Source organism: Protopterus annectens, chromosome 3.part1 (assembly GCF_019279795.1).
Source record: "Protopterus annectens isolate FY-2018-M chromosome 3.part1, PAN1.0, whole genome shotgun sequence".
NCBI lineage: Eukaryota > Metazoa > Chordata > Ceratodontiformes > Protopteridae > Protopterus > Protopterus annectens.
Genome location: NC_056732.1, coordinates 428,372,105 through 428,393,905, shown reverse-complemented (window position 1 = coordinate 428,393,905; position 21,801 = coordinate 428,372,105).

Genomic DNA, 21,801 nt, shown 5'->3' with positions numbered 1-21,801 from the left:
TACGAAGTCTCAAACTCAAATGAATGTCATTATTTAGTAACTTTAATCCTTAGATCATCCCAGTGTTTTGTCAAAAAATACAATTTTTAGAGGAACAGACCAAAACTATAAGGCAAAATCTGTACATTCTGTGAAACTCTGTACAGATGAGAGATATGCAAGTGCATACTGCACACTAGATCTTTTGAACGATGAGCTGTTGAAAATTAAGATATAATAATCCAATAGGTGGCGCTAAACAGAATGTCAGCTGAAGAGACTTAACTGTGTCATCATGCAGGACAGGCCTACATGCACGCATCTGACATAGAAGAAGGTAAAAAGGACAGCAGGGATCCACCATGAAAAATCCACAGTTAACCAGCTTAGTGTAACGTACTATTTCTTGAAGCATTGAGACTCACCTTCCTGAACTACAAATTTTACTACAAAATGCTCACTATGGGAAGAATTTAACTCCCCCCATTCCCCTTACTTATATAAGGGTGACACGATGACCTGACTAAATGCATGACTGTATAAGGGTGACCTGAGTAACTACATGAACTGCAGTCTCACACCATAAGTCAGAGAACAAGGAGAAAGTAAAATGTATAAATGGGACTGAGGAAATAAAAGATCAAACACTTGCACATTGACTACCTGTAGAGTGACCAAGTACAGAAGCTAGTGTGCTCCTTTAATATTCAAGGCACTGCCATTTCAGAAAAGGTTGGTATCTTCAGCTGAGATTTATAGGGACTGTAGTAGCTTATTTTATAATTAATTAGTTTATTTAGCATAAAATGCCAGAACCTATGCATTGACAAATAAGACAATAGTAATTGTAGGTACATAAGAGCACAGCATAGGTTTTAAAGTATTAATAAATAAGACGCAGAGAGCTGACCTACATTTTGTAGATCAGAAATTTAAATTGTAGTATATTGCAAATGCAATGGGAATTTCTGGGAACACTGGGCATTAATATCGGGGTGCTGGCAAGCATTAAAGCAGACAATCGGGATCTCTGGATTGTGGCCTGTATTAACTTATGGTAATGTGTTCAGTGCTGCGTTCATGAAATGATTAACACATTTGTGTAAATGATCTGTTGTGTTGTTGCTGGATACTAGAAAATAATGTCACCACTATATAAATCGTAAACAGAACACGCGTAGAATTCAATGCATTTGCAAGTATTGCCTAGTATGTCAACATACTAGTAACTGTTAAGATACTGAGTATGTGAACAGCAGAGGATTAGCAATGTTCTCCCGACTGCATCCTTTGCAGGAGCCCAAAAGCTGAAATATAAAAATGGACAAAGCAAAGTCAGAATTGTAGATCCTAACATGAAGATCATAGTGCAGTTTGAAATCTTGTGTAATACTGTTGGTACAAGTATGCATCCCTTCTAGAGTCTTTCTTTTAAATATTTCAGCTTGCATGAAAAGAGTACTGCAGACATACATGAAGGTTTATAAATGAGGCAGGCCTTCTGCATGCACTGCTAACTGATTAATCAACTCAGGGACTACTAATATTTTTAAAGCTTGCTATCTCTTATGGCATGTAAGAAATCCACAGTTCTTATCTCATTCAGAGAATTTTTATGCCTCCAGCTGTTGCTGAACCAGAAAATATCAGTTTACGTAATACAGTAGACTCAGTCTATAACTGTTTTTACAGTCCCATATGTGCAATAACAAAAATTACATGCCAGTCAAGTTGTACCTCATAGCTCACATTCATGAGTCTGCATTTGCAATACTTTAAAGAACAGTCCATGTACCCTAACGAAGGCAGCTGAGTGTATGAGCATGGAATTGTATGCTTCATTGTATTAACTAAAACATTATACATTAACCAGAAAAAAGTAGTCGAAGGAGAACCTCAGAAAAGTGACTGTAAAATGATGGGAGACTATGCATCGTCCACAGAGTATATCATTATGCTATAGTGTGGTAGGACTCAAATAAAAAATCAAAAGGAATAGAAATGAAACGCTACATAACATGAAACAAATGCTATATCAATCAGTAATAGATTATGGCCACTAAATGACACCACCCTTTTGGTTTGTTGAATCATTTTTGAAGAGTAGCAAACTCATTCTTCAGTCTAATACAGTTAGGTTCATATCTTACGGTAGGAGCTAAGAAGTGCCAATATACAGGCGCTTTCTAGTGCTCTCTCTCCTCAATCTTGACCATTGAGTCAAGCCAGTGTGCATAACTAACACTTATCATTTGCCTAAGGACAGCTGTCCTTATATATAACCCTACAGGCCACTATTAATACTGCTCTGGGTAATCCAGCTTACTAGACCCACGAAGTCTAGCTAGTATTTCTGCTTATGGTATCTTCTTTGATAAAAGGCATTAACTGCCTATGCACCTTAGCTATAGGTAAATTATGGGATAATTGTCGGTTAGATTTTGATCAATATTTGCTCTCAAGTATTTTATAGTGGAAGCTACCAATGTTATACTGGAAACCACAGCTAGCACGTCACAATTTTCTCCAGGGTGTGGCAGGGTTTTGTGCCTTTTGGTTCACCAGGCACCTGCAGCCTTTTAGTTCATCAGTCTTCACAAAGCCTGTTTGGAGGGCTTCTTGTACCAGTAAGGAATATAAATGATGACCTCAGTGTGTTGTACTGAATGGAAACATCGCCAATATGAGAGCAGCCAAGGTGAGCAGTGACCAGCCGTAAATGGGCCAGAGGTGCATGCATGAACAGTCAGAGGAAATTGTGAAACTTATTTTCTAATATTCTTTCTAGAGAGATGATTACTGATACTGGTCTTTGTTTAGAAATACTATTCCTCTTATGGGTAAATCTGACGATGCTTTTTCTCCAAAGTATGGGACATTTCATTTGTAAGCCAACATGGAACATACACATATCCAGCAGCTATGTGCATTGACTTTGATGTTACACAATTTTAGGAAGGCTATTCATGTTTATCTGACAATCAGCAAGCGATATCTTGACAAGGATGTATCTTACCTCTTTTAAATTTGAATTTTTGATAAAAATGAAGAGGGTTCTTTACTGAAGATCATAGTTAACATAATGGCTATTACCTTCTTTTGCAATGAAAAAAAGGTCAGTTTTAATGAAAAAACCAATAGTGGATGCGACAGTGTTATACCCTAGATTAGCATATCATTATAGTAACATTTTATTTACCTTATGTTATGAGATGGCCATTTTCTGAAATATTCTGTTATGTCTAAGGAATGCCTATCTCAGAGTTTGTATGTATACAGTTGGGGTTGTGAGGCTTTCCTCCACAGCCACAGCAGGGGGTGCAGGGGGTTTTCCACCTCTGCAAAAATGTTTAAAGAAGAAGAGCAATGTTCGAGATTTGCTCTTCTCCAGTAGTTTTGGTCTTTTTTTTGGGTATGTCGGCAGTCAGCATTTGGACTACCAAAATTTCAACAGGGACAATTTGTAATTTTTACTTTTAGTTACCATTCACAATTTTATATCCTGAGACTGTCTTGGGGATGGTAGCAAAGTATTATAAATATCTAAAGTGAACCTTTTTTCAGTGAATTAGATAATGCAGAAAACCTTTATGAGAAGAACAGAGAGCAGTTATACTGTACAACTACCTAAGCAAACCAATAAATATTGTCACTTCTGGCCAGTGAAGTGTTACTTTTATCAGCTTCACTGCAAAATGAAGTATGATATCAAGCCTGCAAACAAACATCAATTGCCCTAATAAAGCTTCAGAGAGACAGCTTTTAGTCACTTATCAATTAGGAAGGCAATCAATTTTTTTTTACATCTTGTAAGAATATGTAGGAAGGAAGGACTGGAAATTAAGAAAACCCCACTCGATCACCTCCTTTCCACTGAAGGAGGTATGCAGATTAGAGTAAAACAGTTCCACTTGCACAGACCATCTAAAAAGTCTGTGACTTTCAACATTTTTCACAATAACTAAGTGGGGAAAACATTTACTTATGATATCTAGGCAATTTGATATTACAAAGAACAAACCTATACTTTGAGAGGTGGAAGACAGGCTGAAAAACAAAACCATGTCAGAATGACAGCTCTTATGTCTAGAGTGTTGATGTATAAGAAATTAAAATATTGTAAGAAAAACTAAAGGTGAATCTGACACATTATTACTACACAAAATACAGAATATGTGCAAACCATGTGTTTATTTTCCATATGTGTTGACCCTATACACCCATTCAGGGATTCATAAAGAGCTCCACCACTCACATTAAGGGCTGCAGTAAGAAAGCCTTCTCTCTGTGGTATGGATATTTCTGATTTAGAGACACATTAGTGATAATGAGAATAGACCTCTTCACCAATTAATTTGCACATCTCTGAATCGCTGTTAACTATTGTGAGTGCAGATTAATACTTACTGTAATAGATAAGAGTGGTAGCAGCTGTATGACATTAGAACTGCCACCACCCCATTCAATCTACCACATTCAACATACACAGATACACTGCATCCCTATACCTCTCCCTGTGTTCCTGTGTTGTCAGCACAGCACCAATTTCCCCTTTTTCTGGCTCTTGTAAATCACAGATTAATTATCATTCACTTCGCACTTCATGTCCAATAAAACATGGTAGTACAAATCAAGCAACTTTCTAAGTGTTTAGGTGGCATATGTAACACACGTTGCTAATTTTTTCCTGTCTTGCATTATGAGGTTGAGAAGCATGCCTACATTTTCACCTCCTAATTTATCATCATTAATTTCAGAAAACTAAAACAAAATAAATTTCACTAGAAAGCACTGACGAACAATTGTTCGTCAGTGCTTTCTAGTGGAATTTATTTTGTTTTGTTTTAAGTTGTTTCACTAGGCCCTTGTGGTGAATTTTTTTTAAGTTATTTTATTTCAGAAAAATGCCCAACATCCTCAACATATGTGCAAAAAAATGCTGCACTAACTTCGCAGTGCAGTTGGCTAGGGCTGAGGTTTACTGTGGCAAGGGTTCAGCATTTGACTCCCTTTAAGACATGCTGTGCAATAGTATCCCTGGTATCTATTAGCTCCCTGCAAAATGTATTATTTATTTATTTATTTGTTTATTATAATTGAATGCCTTTAAGGTGGGATAAATAAAGTATTCCTGGTAAACAAAACACCAAACAGCAACAACTCCCAAGACAGGGTAAAAAACTGGAAATAGAAAAATCACGACAACTGCTTCGAGAGACCAGCAACCACACCAAGCCTTGGAAGTATATCCTTTAATACACACCGACTAAGTGCTTTCACCCAAAAATTGGCTTTTTCTATTTAAAGTATTCCTGGTGTCTGGCATCCCCGTAACCCATACTTGTGAGTGCTATTAAGGTACAAAATGAGGAGCTCTCCCTGGTGCCTAGCGTTTTCCCTTCTGATCCCAGTTATGGATAAGTGCTGCTAAGAAACAAAATGAAAAATCCTACCTGGTGGCTACTGTTTTTCCTCCTAATTAGCATTATGGCTAAGTTGCCATTAAGGCAGAAAATTAAGAATTCTCCATGGTGGCTTGTGTTTCTCCTTCCAGTCTCCGTTATTTTTAAGTGCCATTACGTTTATTTTTAAAAAACTCTAAGCTCTGAAATGCTTCATTGGTGCTGTAATTACGGGAGTCTTGAAATTCTCTTTTACATCCTATAACCAAAGGAAATATGTAGCCCCAGCCCAAGGAAAGTGCAACACTCACCATACTGATGTTAGGTTTAGCACTTTGATCTCGGTTTATTTGTAGACTTCATCAGAACCATAGCATCTAAATTTACCAGTGTTTAAATATCCACAGGCAGAATTGCATGACACATCACTTACAAATTTAAAGCTACAGTTGCAACACTACAAATACATACTGCTAAAATAGCTGCTATTATTTTCCATGAAAGAGGTATGAGCCTCCTTGAAATTGACTAAGGAGAGATCTGCAATTGTGGAACTGCACACACATTTGTTGACATCATCAGATCCAAACATAGTGAACTTTATAAAGCATGAAGAGAAGTCTAAGAGGACATATTTGTTTAGTTTATAAAGTATAGAAAATATCTGATGCAAGAACAGTTGAGATGTGAACTGAAACCAAAAGATGAAACTCTAATAATGGTGGCACAAGTATACACATTTGTTAAAAGCAGGAGACACAGACAAATGTAGATTTTATAAAACAGAACTGAAAAGAGGTGCACATCTTGTTGGTGGGTGTAATACACTCCTGGCTGAGGGTCTGCATACTGAAAGGCAAAATAGTGTGGTAAGACTGTTGCACTGGGGACTGCACAAACACTACAACACAGAAGAAGTTGGGAAGTACTGGAAACAAACCACAAATAAATTACAGACAGTGATGATGTTTATATCACATGTGATTGCAGTTTATCAACAGTTCAAAAAATAGATGCAAAAATCTAGATATTATATAGTTCAAGAAAAAAGATATGAGTAGAGTTGATCATTGAAATTGCTACAGCCACTGATTACAGTGTCTTACATACAAAGTCACAAAGTCTTTAAATACCAAGATTTGCAAGCAGAAATGAAGTGATGTGGAAGACACTGACACAGTTCCAGTAGTAGGAGGAGGAGGAGGCGTAACATGAGTAATAAAAAAATAAATAACAATCATATAGGTTACCAGTACATATCATCCCATATGAAGTGCACTTGTGCTGGAATATAGTAAGTGTTGGTATCCTGTGTGTTTTCAGGATTTTGAGTTTTCAAGATTTTGAACTTTCAGGATTTTGGTCTTCTGCATTTTGGGCTTTCTAGGATTCTGTAGCGCTCCCATATATACATACATTTCTGTTTCTATTCTTTTTTTAATTCTCTAAGATGTTAATTTTTGGTGCTATCTTGAACACCTCAGTTTTTTAGATTGTCTATCCTTCTTTGACCTATTTTAAAATAGGTGCATTTCTCTTTTGTTTGTCTTGTAGTTTTCTTAGTGTATAATCAAAGTTTTCCTGACAATTCCCACATAAAAAATCTGTTATTAACTCCAGTATCTTTTATTGTATTGCCTACCTCACTATAATCCATCAGACCTCTACCTATACACTGCTTAGTTATTTGATGCTGTATCAACTCTTCTACATCATAACAATTGAACTTCCATGCAACTAACATTCTAACTTGTGCAAAGAAGTCACCCATTAAATACAATGAGGTATCAACACTTTGTGTAATTATTCATCTTACAATATTGGTTGCACTATACCCAAGCATATAGTCTATTTTTGTGTCATTTTACACCCTTTTTGTTTATGTTTTGCACATTTCCTTAACTCTGTTTCTGCTGTTTAGCCATTGTAGCTCCTTCATGCCTAAACTGTCCTCTCTCCAGTCCATCTATATTCATTATTGTGCTATTTTCTGATATATATATATATATATATATATATATATATATATATATATATATATATTAACAGATATCTATCTATCTATCTATCTATCTATCTATCTATCTATCTATCTATCTATCTATCTATCTTCTTACTGTCTATCTATATTTATCAGGAAGTAGCACAGTAATAAATATACACAAGTCCCCTTTAAAACTTTATGGACCTTTCTGCATTTCATATCTTGCTCTTTTAAAATTAGTGGCTCTCCACTTAGATTGCTAAAGCTGGAGTTACCCCCTGTTTCATATCTAATTGCTTCGTACACACTGCAACAATTGGGATATTAACCCATTTTTCATCTTACCTTTAAAATCTACATCTAGTCCAAGACCACGAATTAATGGAAAGCCCACATTCTGCCCCTCATTAGTGTTTCTATTTCGCTCCTGGTGATAGAAAGAGCAAAGGGAGATTATTTCCTGGAGCTTGCTGATCTCAATAAAATCTGATAACTGCTTTATAGGTGCCAGCAGTATCAGATGTAGAGTAAGGTGAGTGGGGAAACAGCCCTGGGCACAAAGTGTTGGGGAATGTGAACAGCCGATCTCTCTTGAATGGAATATTGGCTTTTAAAAGCTAGTATTTCACTTGCAGTTAAACCTGAGAGTTGTAGTGCTCCATGTGTGGTTTAAACTGCAGCAACTGCTTGCTACATTTGTAGCCTGTTCTAGAGAAGGGGTAGTCTTTCCGGCAGGTCAAATTTATATCACAGACAAGGTTTACATCTTTAGAAAGGGCAAATCTGGTGCTGTTTGTTTTGCGGATATGCAGGAGGTCCATCAGGGTGGAGTCTGACAATGCCTTGTATGGATGTATATCAAATTTTTCAAATTCTACTTTTGTACATAGATATTAATATCTATGAACCTTTCTTTGACAGCAATTGCTGGAAAAAATACTAATTGAATTTGAGATAATGGTTTCAATGAGTTCAGTGAATTTAATTAAACTGTAATTCACAATTCTTACAAAATAGCATTGCAGATATGTTGATGCCATTATTATTAAATTAAATTACTTAGCAAACAATTAGAAAAGACAAGTAAGAGACTATAATGCATAAACTATTTACAGTAGTTATGAAACAATAGTTTAGAGTGCCAGAATAAGATAAGGATTATAGGTAGTTTAGAAATTCAATTTTAAATCAATGTTTAGTCACTTTACCTTTACTTATCAATGCTTCAGCTTAAAAATATCATATTCCTTGCTGTTATATAGTGGCACACTGAAGTATCAGATTTCTTTCTTTCTTCATGCAGACCTAAAACTAGGAACAGATAACTGCAATGCAAATCCAAACAATTATTTCATTACTTACATTTGCCATCTACATCGTCAAATTTGTAACCAAATGTGAAACTAGCAAGAGGGAATACAACCATACCTTTTGTGGATGGACATCTTGTAAAATATTTATTGCGTCTTGCAGTGGAATCTTGCTTTAAGTGAAAACTCTTGCCATCAGCACAGGAAGAAGAATAAATACCTTTCCCATCTTCTGCTGCAACAACCTCCTCTCGTGCTACTTGTCTTCCATACCAGGTTTCAAATACCCTTCAGTGCTGGAAAAAAAGTCAGCTTGATTTTTCCAATGCAAAATCATCTGGTTGAAATGATCCCACCACAGAGAAAAATTTCTACTTCACCATGTGAACCACTTGCTCAGTTGCTCACAACATACAGACAGTCTTCATTTTCTTAAGATGGTTTAATGTTGATATCCCCTCTGATTTGAAATACTAAACATATAAGGTGGTCAGTTCTAAAATAAAATGGAAGTTACCATCTTTCCTTATTCTCTTCTCTTCTTACAATGACACAAGTCTTGTATTATTTCCAAAAATATTTATTCTTTATAAGGAAAGTACTCTGAGTAGTACATAGCCAAAAAACTGACCTGAACTCTTTAACACCTTGGCACTGACCTCTGAGTCTTTCTACATGAATTAGCCCAATTGCATCCTCAAAGTTGGAATGAGTACCACCATTGTCACTTAAATGGGCTGCTGCCATAAAAATCACTATGCATTCATGGCTATTCTAAAGCCACTAAGTTTCATGACCTTTTTTGTTTTGCCAGTACCCTCCCACAGGCCATACCTGTTTTCTCATAAATAGCCATATCATTCATTCCTGTAGTAAGTTGTTGGATACCCATCCAGTCATCTAGTTTACATTTTACAGGCAAATAGTAAGTCACACTGCTTAATATGTAGGTGGAAGTTTATTCTAGAGGTTTGGGAAATGCTGGGTTATAAACCTGTGACTCCACCATCATTAAAAATTTAGCTCCATAGTCCTAGTATTGGTGGACATACATAACTTTTAGGGAACATGGGGGGTCCAGGACTATCAGATCTCAATTGGTATAATAGGCAAGACAGAGATCTCACCTCAAAAGTCTATAAGAGAATGAGAAAAGGGATAGAGCATCCAGCCTGTCTCGTAGCTCAGTGACTTAATGTTTGTGATCTTTTATTTCGGAACCTTTGGAGTCTTTCTAATTGTTTGATACATTTAGTGATATATATCTCAAAGGGGGCATTGTACTTGTTAATTGGTATGATCAAAGTAATTACCCTTTAGACCATAATGACCTCAATGATATCCCTTTGGCAGGGAACTGGGCTAAATAAAAGGATTTACTTACAACTGTTATCCCATGATGATCAAAAGACAGGGAGATATCAACACAAGTATTTTGATCCCTAAGTGCACTCCATTTTGTACAGGTATGTGATGTGATGCCATACTTTAATTTACATCAAGGGTTTACTAAAGAGTGTTTATTCTGGGTGGTTTTGTTGTAGGGTAACTCAACAACCCCAGTTTGCAACCATCTGCAGACATTGTTAGTCAGAGGTTCTGGTTTTCTGCTTTGGAGATCTAACAAGAACATACCACAAAGAAGAGGTGCCAGCACTGTGCCATGAGAGACTCCACAGATGACTTTTTTCTTATTTTCTGATAAAGAACCTGCAACTCACACTGTGTGTGTTCTATCTTTTGGACAGTTTGCTGTCCATCTTAACACATATGGGTCATTTTTTAAAGCAGCTAGCTTTTGCATGATGCAAGCATGGGAGATGGTGTTGAAGGCATTGGCCAGGTCAAGATACACTACCTGCACTGGAAGTTCACCATCTACAGCCTATGTAACACTTTCAAAAGAATGTACTAGATTAAGTGGAGAGGGTCTACCTTTCAACAGAATTTTCCAGATTCAATGGAGTGGATCTACCTTTCAAAGGAATTTACCAGATTAAATGGAGACGGTCTGCCTTTAAAAATGATGCACCAGATTAAATTCAGAGGGTCTATCTCTCAAAAGAATGCACCAGATTAAATGGAGAGGGTCTACTTTTTAATAGAATGTTCAAGATTCAATGGAGTGGATCTACCTTTAAAAGGAATGTACCAGATTAAATGGAGAGGGTCTACCTTTCAAAAGGATGTTCTAGATTAAATGGAGAAGGTCAACTTTTCAAGAGAGTGTAACTTTCAAAAAATGTACCAGATTAAATACAGAGGGCCTACCTTTTAAAAGAATGTACCAGATTAAATGGAGAGGGTCTACCTTTCAAAAGAGTGTTCCAAATTAAATGGAGCGGGTCTACCCTTCAAAAGCCAAACAGTTTGGCATCAAATCTAACAAGATTCTTGATAGCAGAGTTTATGAGGTCAGTTATAATGCATTCCATAGTTTTGCAGATGAGGCTTGTAAGGCTGATAGATCTGTAATTACATGGGTATAGATAAGCATAAGCTTGTTAAGTTGGTTGAAGCTCCCTATGTTGGCACTCAAAATGCCAAATGCAGAAAAGTTGAAATTAAAAGTACAGGAGAAGTGTGAATCCCGAAAATCGTTCTTCTCATTACAACTTTTTTTTTTTTGCAGGGGGACTAGCACTCCACCATTTCCCCACAGGCCCCAGACTTATACCTGCCAACTCCCAAATCACCATACCTCAGAGAAAAAGGAATATTCCTCGGAATGGAATCTTGGATTTAGTATATGCAAGTCCAGCCTTTTGGTCAGTTAGTCTCTTGTTTTCAAGTCTTGCTCTAGCAGGTCCCAACATTTCATTTAGATAACAACTGGCTGATATGTCTAATCCAAAGCACTATTGCTGTTGGTGCTTGCTCAATGACTAAGACGCTAGTTTACTGACTGACTTCTTAGTGTCTGGAAGCAGACATGTCTACTTTGCACAAGTTTACTTACAGACTTGGACAAAAGAAGGCTGACCATTAAAATTGCAATATTTTAGTCGTCAAATGGGTTAAACAAAACTGTAAATATTCACAAAGCTTTACTTTTCACTTCTTACCAGGAGAGTCATTTTTCACTGGGAGGCAGAAAAGTCTGAATTGCAATTACTAGAACAAAATACTGCTTAATTATTTTCTTTAGCCCTGTTAACAGTTTTGTTTTTTCTTTTATTTCACCATCATTTTGATATTGTTGTCTGTTTAATAACTAACATGATGTTACTTTCTCATTATAAAACTAGCAATAATTATGCCTGTTCAACAGTAGCAGACTCATACTTGCAGACACAAATGTTGGTATAGAAATTACAGCTGCCTGCAAGATTGTTGTTCTTTGCCTTGATATGTCCTACTAGGCTAACAGAGTTACTACTGCTTCTTATGTCTTATCATATTACAGGCCTTTCTATTTTAGACCATTAACTGAACATAATTATCTACTTGTTAGTTTCAGTTATTTTTGTCACTTTATCAGGAAATAAAATGAAAATAAATCTGTTAGCAGCTTAGACAGAGCTTAAGTCTGATGGACTTACAGATCGGCATTATTATTCTTTCTTATGTATATATGGAGATAGCAAGTGTGAGTAAGAAGCCTGGAAGAGTGATGTTTCTTCAGAACTTCACGTCTTGTCTTTGAGACTTTTTGACATATTTGTTCATTATTTACTTCTGATTATATTTCTGGTCATGTTGCAAAGAAATGTGTAGAAGAAACTATAAAGTTGAGCATATGGATGAGGGACCAGACCAGTCTGTGGATGCTGACATCAGACGAAGAGTCCAGACTTTTAGTGCAGACTTTTATTGACAGGGCTTTAAAGACAGTGTTAGGAGGAATCTTTAACATATCACTAGTGTTGTCACTTGGGTTATTAGTATTGTAGTGTGGCTTCAGCAGGATTGACTAACAATGAACGGTAACGTATTCCACTTTTATTTTTGCCTTTTGTCCATAGTGACTTAAATAACGGCAAAGCCAGTAGACATCAGAAAGAGTTTATTTCAAAGGTACATGCATAGTAAGAGGAAAGATTGTAGAATTGTGGAAGAAGTTACTTCTTTAAACTTTCACTGTGCTCACAGCACACCTGCAACAGCTATCATCTTCTGATATTATTCCCATCTTGTTAAGCTGTGTTGTTCTCTAGAATTTTAGTCACTGAACTCTAATAGCATGAAATCTGAAGAAAGGTAGTTATAGCTGCTAGTTATCAATTTTGTCACAGACAATAAACTTGACAACTGTTGAGTAACACAGAAAAGCTTAAACCCTGACCTTGTTTATTCTTCACATAAAAATAAAAATTCTAGCTGTCATTAAACTAATTAATTAATTAACTCCCATAACAAAAGAATGACTCTAGGCAACTAGTAATCTACTAAACTTATCACATAATCCTTTTAAAACAGTACCAAACTTGTCATTTCCACTGCTTTTGCTTTGGAACAATACACAACTAAAGTTTATATGCCTTTATCTTTTTAATTAATGAATGTTTGTGCTTTGTCTGCTAAACCAATCACATTAACAGATATTACTGGTAAAATTACTTGCACTTGCAAAAGCTTTATTTAAATATTCTGCCAACTTATTGGGTTCTTATACCATTCCATTCTTTCACACCTTCAAGGCAATGGGGTACATCACCTGCATTGCAATGGATAGAGTGCTGTGGATGTAAATGATGTGCACTGAATATCATGGTCTGACATTTGCTTGACTGACAGGGTGGGCCGATTAGGGCATAACTTAATTCAAATGTAATAAAAGAGCTTAAATATATAAAACTTAAGACTTAATTTGGCAAGTAAAGCAAGTCATTACATTACTTGTAAAATAAACATTTCTAAATGCATTTAAGATGTTTTGAAGCAGCTTATTCGAATGTGTACTCTGACAGTTCTGAGGCATTTTGTACTGTGTTAGCAGAAGTGCTAATGGTTAGTCTGTGTACTATGTTAGCAACAGTGTTAATGGTTAGTTTGTGCACCATGTCAGCAGTGGTGCTAATGGTTTGTGCACCTTGTTAGCAGCAGTGCTAATGGTTAGTTTGTGTACCATGTTAGCAGCAGTGCTAATGGTTAGTTTGTGCACCATGTTAGCAGCGGTGCTAATGGTTCGTGCACCTTGTTAGAAGCAGTGCTAATGGTTATTTTGTGTACCATGTTAGCAGCAGTACCAATGGTTTGTGCACCTTGTTAGCAGCAGTGATAATGGTTAGCTTGTGTACCATGTTAGCAGCAGTGCTAATGGTTAGTTTGTGTACCATGTTAGCAGCAGTGCTAATGATTAGTTTGTGCACCATGTTAGCAACAGTGCCAATGGTTCATGCACCTTGTTAGAAGCAGTGCTAATGGTTATTTTGTGTACCATGTTAGCAGCAGTGCTAATGGTTAGTTTGTGCACCATGTTAGCAGCGGTGCTAATGGTTTGTGCACCTTGTTAGCAACAGTGCTAATGGTCAGTTTGTGTACCATGTTAGTAGCAGTACAAATTGCTAGTTTGTGTTCCTTGTTAGCAGCAGTGCTAATGATTAGTTTGTGCACCATGTTATTACCAGGTTAGTTTGTGCGTCATGTTAACAGCAGTGCAAATAGTTAGTTTGTGTATCATGTTAGCAGCAGTACTAATGGATAGTTTGTGCTCCTTGTTAGCAGCAGTGCTAATGGTTAGTTTGTGCACCATGTTAGCAGCAGTGCTAATGGTTAGTTTGTGCACCTTGTTAGCAGCAGTGCTAATGGTTAGTTTGTGCATCATGTTAGCATCAGTTCTAATGGTTAGTTTATACACCATGTTAGCAGCAGTGCTAATGGTTAGTTTGTGTTCCATGTTAGCACCAGTACTAATGATTAGTTTGTGCATCATGTTAGCAGCAGTGTTAATAGTTAATTTGTGCATCATGTTAGCAGCAATGCTAATATTTAGTTTGTGCACCATGTTAGCAGCAGTGCTAATGGTTAGTTTGTGCACCTTGTTAGCAGCAGTGCTAATGGTTAGTTTGTGCACCTTGTTAGCAGCAGTGCTAATGGTTAGTTTGTGCACTATGTTAGCAGCAGTGCTAATGGTTAGTTTTTGCACCATGTTAGCAGCAGCGCTAATGGTTAGTTTGTGTTCTATGTCAGCACCAGTACTAATGGTTAGTTTGTGCATCATGTTAGCAGCAGTGCTAATGGTTAATTTGTGCTCCATGCTAGCAGCAGTGCTAATGGTTAGTTTGTGCACCATGTTAGCAGCAGTGCTAATGGTTAGTTTGTGCACCTTGTTAGCAGCTGTGCTAATGGTTAGTTTGCGCATAATGTTAGCAGCAGTGCTAATGGTTAGTTTGTGCATCTGCTTTCAGCACTCTTTTGAATAGACTAGCTACTAGTAAGCTACAAAAACAATTACTATTATAAACATGCCAATTTAAACTGTTTTAATTTGTTTTATTTCTACTGTTGAACTACTTTTGGAATTATTGCAGTATATTTACATACTCAGCAATTGTTATAAGCAGATTGCTGGATTTTTATTATTTCAAAGCATTTATTTTTTATTTGGGTTGGCTGCCTCTCCCAGCCAGTTGACTAATTCTGTCCACTTTCCTGGAATGAAGCTGGACTAGGAGGAGTGGTTATTATTTAGATAGCCAAAAGGGACTATTTCCATTTTCTCCACAGCCCTAATGACAAACACTCAGCTAGGCACTGGAAGGGGCATGTAATGAGCTGTTTGGGGAGGATGTCCCTTCACTTCCACAAGGATCTTTCCTTCCAAGTGTTCCCTCTTGGAGTATGATATGTGACACTAACATAGGATAGTAGGATCATAGCAATTTACTAGGCTACTGTCCCTGAGACCCTTATATGTCTAGCCAATAAATTAGACCACATTCTCCCAAGACAGCACCTGATGCCCCTATGGAATCCCTTGGGTGTATTTTCTATTTCCCATCCAGTCATCCAGGTTCCTCTTAAAGAGGGATAATGAAGTACTCTGCTTGACGTGGAGAGGGAGTCTATTCCACAGATGGGGGAGTCTCTGGGAGACAAATATTTCCCACCAGCAGTCTTATTTTTGTTGCAGAGCAAGTTGAGGTTTTGCATGTAGGTCATGTGAGTGGAGTTTGGCTTTCAGTTATGCATCAATTTCATCAAGGTGGGGTCAGAGATTGCTCTGTATACCAGACATAGATCACCTCTGAGGAGTCTGTATGAGGCAGAGTAGAGGGACAGGACTTTAGGCTATCTGTAGGACAGATTTTTATAGCCTTGGATTCTTCTGATCAGGAACCTCTTTGATCTCTCCAGCTGCTGCTGCATGTGTTTTGTGAGGTGCATGCCAAAAGGGACGTTATACTTGATGTTGGGCCTGATAAGGGAGGAAGACAAGGAAGTTATGACTATCTTGTTCCTGGAAGAAATACCCTTACTAATAAGGTGAGCCATGGAGAAAGTGTTCCACACAATGGAGGCAACATGGTGGACAAAAGTTAGATTGATGCCTTACAAACACAAGGTGCAGGGTTTGAGTCTCACAAGGGATAATTGGCTAGGCTTAAAATGGCTCACAAGGGCAGTTAGCTTAGTACTAATCTATGAACCTATGAATCTATGTCAACTTGGTTGCCGTGGACCCTCACAAATGCTTGCATGCTTAGGACATTGTTATTAATGTGATAATTTATGGAGATGTCACTCTCCCCAAAGGGGATGACAGTACATTTTTTTGGCATTTAGTTTGAGGTGGTGTTTCTAGAACCAGTCATTTGTCTGGGTGAGACCCTCTTGTAGTATGTCAACATCACTAGGGGAGTTGAAGACAGCACCCAGCTTGCAGTCTTCTGCAAACCTGGTCAGCCATAAACCTCTCAGATTGGCTTTCACCTCTGAGAAGTATAACTCAAACAGCAGGGTCCCCAAGACAGATCCCTAGGGTACGTCGCTCATTATGGGTCTACTACTTGAGGTAGCTTCACCTATTTTGACTGAGTGAATTATATTAGTGAGCCAGTTAGCTACCCATCTTGTCACATATGGATTTATGCCAAGCTAGGGTAGTTTATCTATTATCTTCAACAAAATGAATCAGAGGGAGAAACACGACAGAAATAATATAAAATAAACTTTAATACAGTTAGCGCTTTCACATCACAGATGCTTCTTCAGACCGTGAATGAAAAAACATAAGCAAAAACCACTTTATATACTTCCTAAGCACTGCAAGTTGTTGTAATTAATTGATTACATCTATTCAGCACTCAAGTTAAAGAGACAGCATATTAATAGGTATCTAGCCAAAAACACATTACAGCTTACTAACCCCAAAATTTAATACACTAACATTTCATCACTGAAGTAAAAATCATTAAAACAGGTATATACACAAACCAGATACATAGTTTTTAATAAAACATGAACAATATGCACACTGCGGTGGCGGTACTGCGGTAGAGTTGTCGCCTCACAGTATGACGTTATCCTGTTCGATTCTCAGCGAGAGCGTCTTCTGTGTGGAGACATGCGTGAATGGGCGAACCTTCGTTGAAGGTTGTGCGTCAGAGCTGGCAACTCGGCACGTAAAAATCTACTGCCAATCATTAGCAGACCGGAATTCCACTGTAGTGACCCCTAACCAGGAAAAGCCGAAAGACACAACAACAACATGAACAATATGCACAGCTTTTATAAGCGTCTTGTTTTTAGATAGGGCTTAATTGATGTTTTATCACTAAGCCCTGGTTCTTTTTCAGCCTGTAATTTAATAATCCATTTCAACTCTTTCAATTCCAGTTTATTTTTCATGTCACCCAGCCTTGAATCTTGAAAAATTCATTCAATAACTTTGAATTGGAAGTAATGTGTTCCTCCTGCACAGATAGCATATTTGGCTACAGCACTTTTATCTAGTTCATTATTTCTGATGGCAGCCAAATGCTCTCTAACCCTAACCCTTTCAATATCTAAATATGTTGAAAATAATCTAAGACCAAGAGTTAGCACTTCATCCTATGTGTTGAAGGACATAAAACAACTTTTGCCTGTTATTGGTAGGACTTTTTGTAGTTCATTTGAACAACCTGACAACTGTTTACTGGTATCTATGGATATCCATTCACCTTTTACTGTAATACCCTACACATATGGTTTGGAAGAAGTTAAGACTTATTTAAGCCTGCATAGCTCCTATGATATGAGAATAATTTATTTTCTATGTATGTTAATAGAAATAATTCTGGAAAATAACATATTTCTTTTTAAACAGAAGTACTACCTACAATTGTTTGGCGTAGCTGTGGGCGCACCAAGTGTCAATAGCTATACCAACATGGTCCTTGCCTATTGGGAGGAACAGTCTGTTTTGACACATAAGATATTTGCTGATAAAATTCTGTTCTATAGGAGATTTGTTGATGACCTCCTTCTTGTGTGTGTGTGTGTGTGTGTGTGTGAGGGGGGGGGGGGCACAAAAAGTGAGTTAGGAGAATTTTTTATGTTTCTAGATACCACTACTGATTTTTTGAGGTTCACTCATTCTGTCTCTCCGACTGAAATATCTTTTTTGGATGTGACTATATTCAAGGACACTAATAAGTTATCTACCAGATTATTTAGAAAAGAATGTAGAAAAAATAATGTCCTGAGTAGAGACAGTATGCATCCTACCTATACTTATAGGAATATCATAAAAGGTCAGGCCATGCTTATATCTAGGTTAGATATGGAAGAGGAACATTTTGAACAGGATATGGGAACTTTTAGAAATGAATTGTTACAGAGGAAATATCTGAGAAGTGAGGTAGATACTGGGATTCAGCATGTCAACACCATGAGGAAGGGTAGGGCAAAACCATATATCAGCAATACCCATGATACCTCTCCCAACAGCTGAAAGGAAACTTTACTGTTAAAAATCTACCTATTCACTTAGAATATGTTGGGAATGTTAGAAAGGTACAAAATGTGATTGATAAGAACTGCTGCATTTTGCAATCAGACCCTGAGATAGCTAGGATAGTAGGCCAGAGGCCAAGATATTGTTTTTAAAATAAAAATAATCTAAAAAGGTTACTTTGTCAGCCAAAAAAGTCCAAGGAGATAATTTATGGGCTTAATAAATGTGGGCAATGCAGTGTCTGTGATGTTTTGAGTGACAACAGGAGCTTCGTACATCCTATAATAGGAAGTATGAATTTAGAGTTAAGGCAAGCTGTAAAACAAGGAATTTAGTATACCTGGCTGTGTGCATAGCTTGCCCTTCCTTTTATGTTGACATGACCACCCGCTCACTGAGGGTGAGGGTTAGAGAGCATTTGGCTGCCATCAGAAATAATGAACCAGTTAGAAGTGCTGTGGCGAAAAATGACATCTGTGCAGGAGGAACACATCACTTCCAATTATTTATTTATTTATTTTATTTAACATTTGTTAACCAGAAAAGTCTGACTTGGAACGAAGCCTATTTTCAGTGGAGGCCCGGGGAGAAAGGCTCCAGATACATGTCTTTGTAACGTGGAGGGAAATCGGAGCACCCGGAGGAAACCAACAAGAATGCAGGGAGGACATGCAGACTCCACACAAAAGGCACCCCAGCCAAGAACTGAACTGGAGAACCTCTTGCTGGGAGGCTACAGCGCTACCGCTGCACCACTGCGCCATCATAAAACAGATGCAATTCAATGTTATTGAATGTACTTTTCAAGATTTAAGGCTGGGTGACATGAAAAATAAACTGGAATTGAAAGAGTTGAAATGGATTATTGAGTTAAAGGCAGAAAAAGAATCAGGGCTCAATGATAAAACATCGATTAAGCCCTATCTAAAAACAAGACACTTATAAAATCTGCTCATATTGTTCATGTTTTACTAAAAACTATGTATCTGGTTTGTGTATATACCTGTTTTAATGATTTTTACTTCAGTGATGAAATGTTAGTTTGTGTACTAAATTTTGGGGTTAGTAAGCTGTAATATGTTTTTCGCTAGATACCTGTTAATATGCTGTCTCTTTAACTTGAGTGCTGAATAGATGTAATCAATTCATTACAGCAACTTGCAGTGCTTAGGAAGTATATAAAGTGGTTTGAGCTTATGTTGTTTCATTCATGGTCTGAAGAAGCATCTGTGATGTGAAAGTGCTAACCGTATTAAAGTTTTTTTATATTATTTTTGTCGTGTTTCTCCCTCTGATTCATTTTGCTGAAGAAAATTTGTTCGTTGGTGTGAGAGGGAGTTAATTCACAGTGGCAACATTATTGACTTTCATTAGTTTATCTATTATGCCCGAGTGGGGAATAGTGTCAAAGGCCCATGTCAGGTCAGGGTAGGCAGTGTGCATCATCTTTCCCTCGTTCATGGCTTTGGTGACGGACTCAAAGAAGTCTACCAAATTTAACAGGCATGATCTCCCCTTTACAAAACCAAACTGCGTGGGATCAAGCATTTTGAGGTTGCCGATGTCCTTGTTAATGTGGTCCATTATAAAGAGTTCAATGGCCTTGCCAATCAGACTAGTTAGGCTGATGGGTCTGTAATTTCCTGGATCAGTGGATGCCATACCTTTGTGTAGAGGGATGACAGTGGCCATCCTCCACTCAGCTAAGACGTAACCGGTACTCAGGCTTAGGTTGAATAGGGTGCCTAATGTTGTTGAGAGTTTCTGCCTTAGTTGATGCAGGATGCAGCCTGGGTTGTTATCTGGTCCCATGGGAGCTATGTTTTTAGCCTTTTTGAGGGCAAAAATGACTTGTTCCCTAGAGATAAGGGGTGGGAGGAAAGTGCTGGGGTTATCCTGGATTACCGATGGAGGGGCAGAGGGGTGAAATTTTCACTGAACCTGTCAGCTAGCAGGTTACCTATATCCATGGCATTTGTGTATGTGGTGTCCTTGACCATTACTTCTGAGCAGATTTGGGTGTCTCCCCTTAGATTGCGAACATATGTGAAGAAGGCCTTATAATTGCCCTTTAATAGATGTGACCAGTTTGGACTTGAAGTTAGATTTGGAGGACTTCACTAATACCCTTATTTGCATGTTTATGCCAAGAAGAGATTGCTTCCAGTTTGGCACCTGTTCCTTCTTATTCCTAGACAGTAATATTTATCTTTTGTTGTAGAGTTTATTTATAGCCGATATCCACCAGACAGATGTGCTCTTCCCAGAGGAGGAGGAGGATTTTGTCCTGATATGTATTGCTGAATCCATGCATTTATATAAATGGTCATATAGTACGTTGGTGTTGGTTTGGGCATTAGTACCAGTTCCTACTTTTGGGGAGAGAGCTGTGAAGCTATTTTGACCTTCCCACAGAAGGTTTCAGTCAGCTTTGAAAAAGTTTTTTTGTTTAACCCTAGCTGGGGGGGGGGGGGGGGGCATCAGAGGAGATAGTGACTTTGAAGGTGACCACTTTGTGGTCTGATCTTACCAGGGATGATGACACTGAGGGGGTGTTGCAGTGGCTTCCTGTGTTGGTTATTACCAAGACCAAGATGTCACCTCTTATGGGGGTGTCATCCAGCTAGTCAAAGGCACTGGCATTGTCGAAGCCAAGGAATCTTTGAGCATTTGTGTTCTGGCTTGAGTAGTCCTTATAATCAAATTGTGCCCCCAGTCCATGTGAGCCCTTTTCACCCCTAGGAAAGACAAGCAAACCATGCTACTTTACTTTTCCTCCCTGCATGGCTCCTCCAGTGCTGGGCAACTAGCTGAGCCCTCTTCCCCCAGTTCACAGCAAATCTGCATCCCTTTATGACATACTGCCAGGTAACATTTCGTAGTAGTTATGAATTTGAAATCTGATAGACACCCCAGTGTCATGATTATTTCCAGCACTTTAGCCAGCAAGGTGAGCACAGAGACTGAAGCTTTGTCTGGGAGTGTATGAAGTATCAAATAAGCAATGGTCACAGCTAAGTTAAGTAAGTGAGCTCAAACCTTTGTATCCACAGACAAAGGAATAATGGGACTATAAAGAAATGACATAAATGATATGGTTAATGCAAGAGTAACAAAGATACCCAGTGAAGAGCACCACTTCCTTTTCTGCCCGTATTGAATCACGCTTTCAGATATGTACTGGCTGGCGCCTGTGCATTTTTTTAACCTCTTTCTATTGGACTAAACTGATAACCAGTGGAT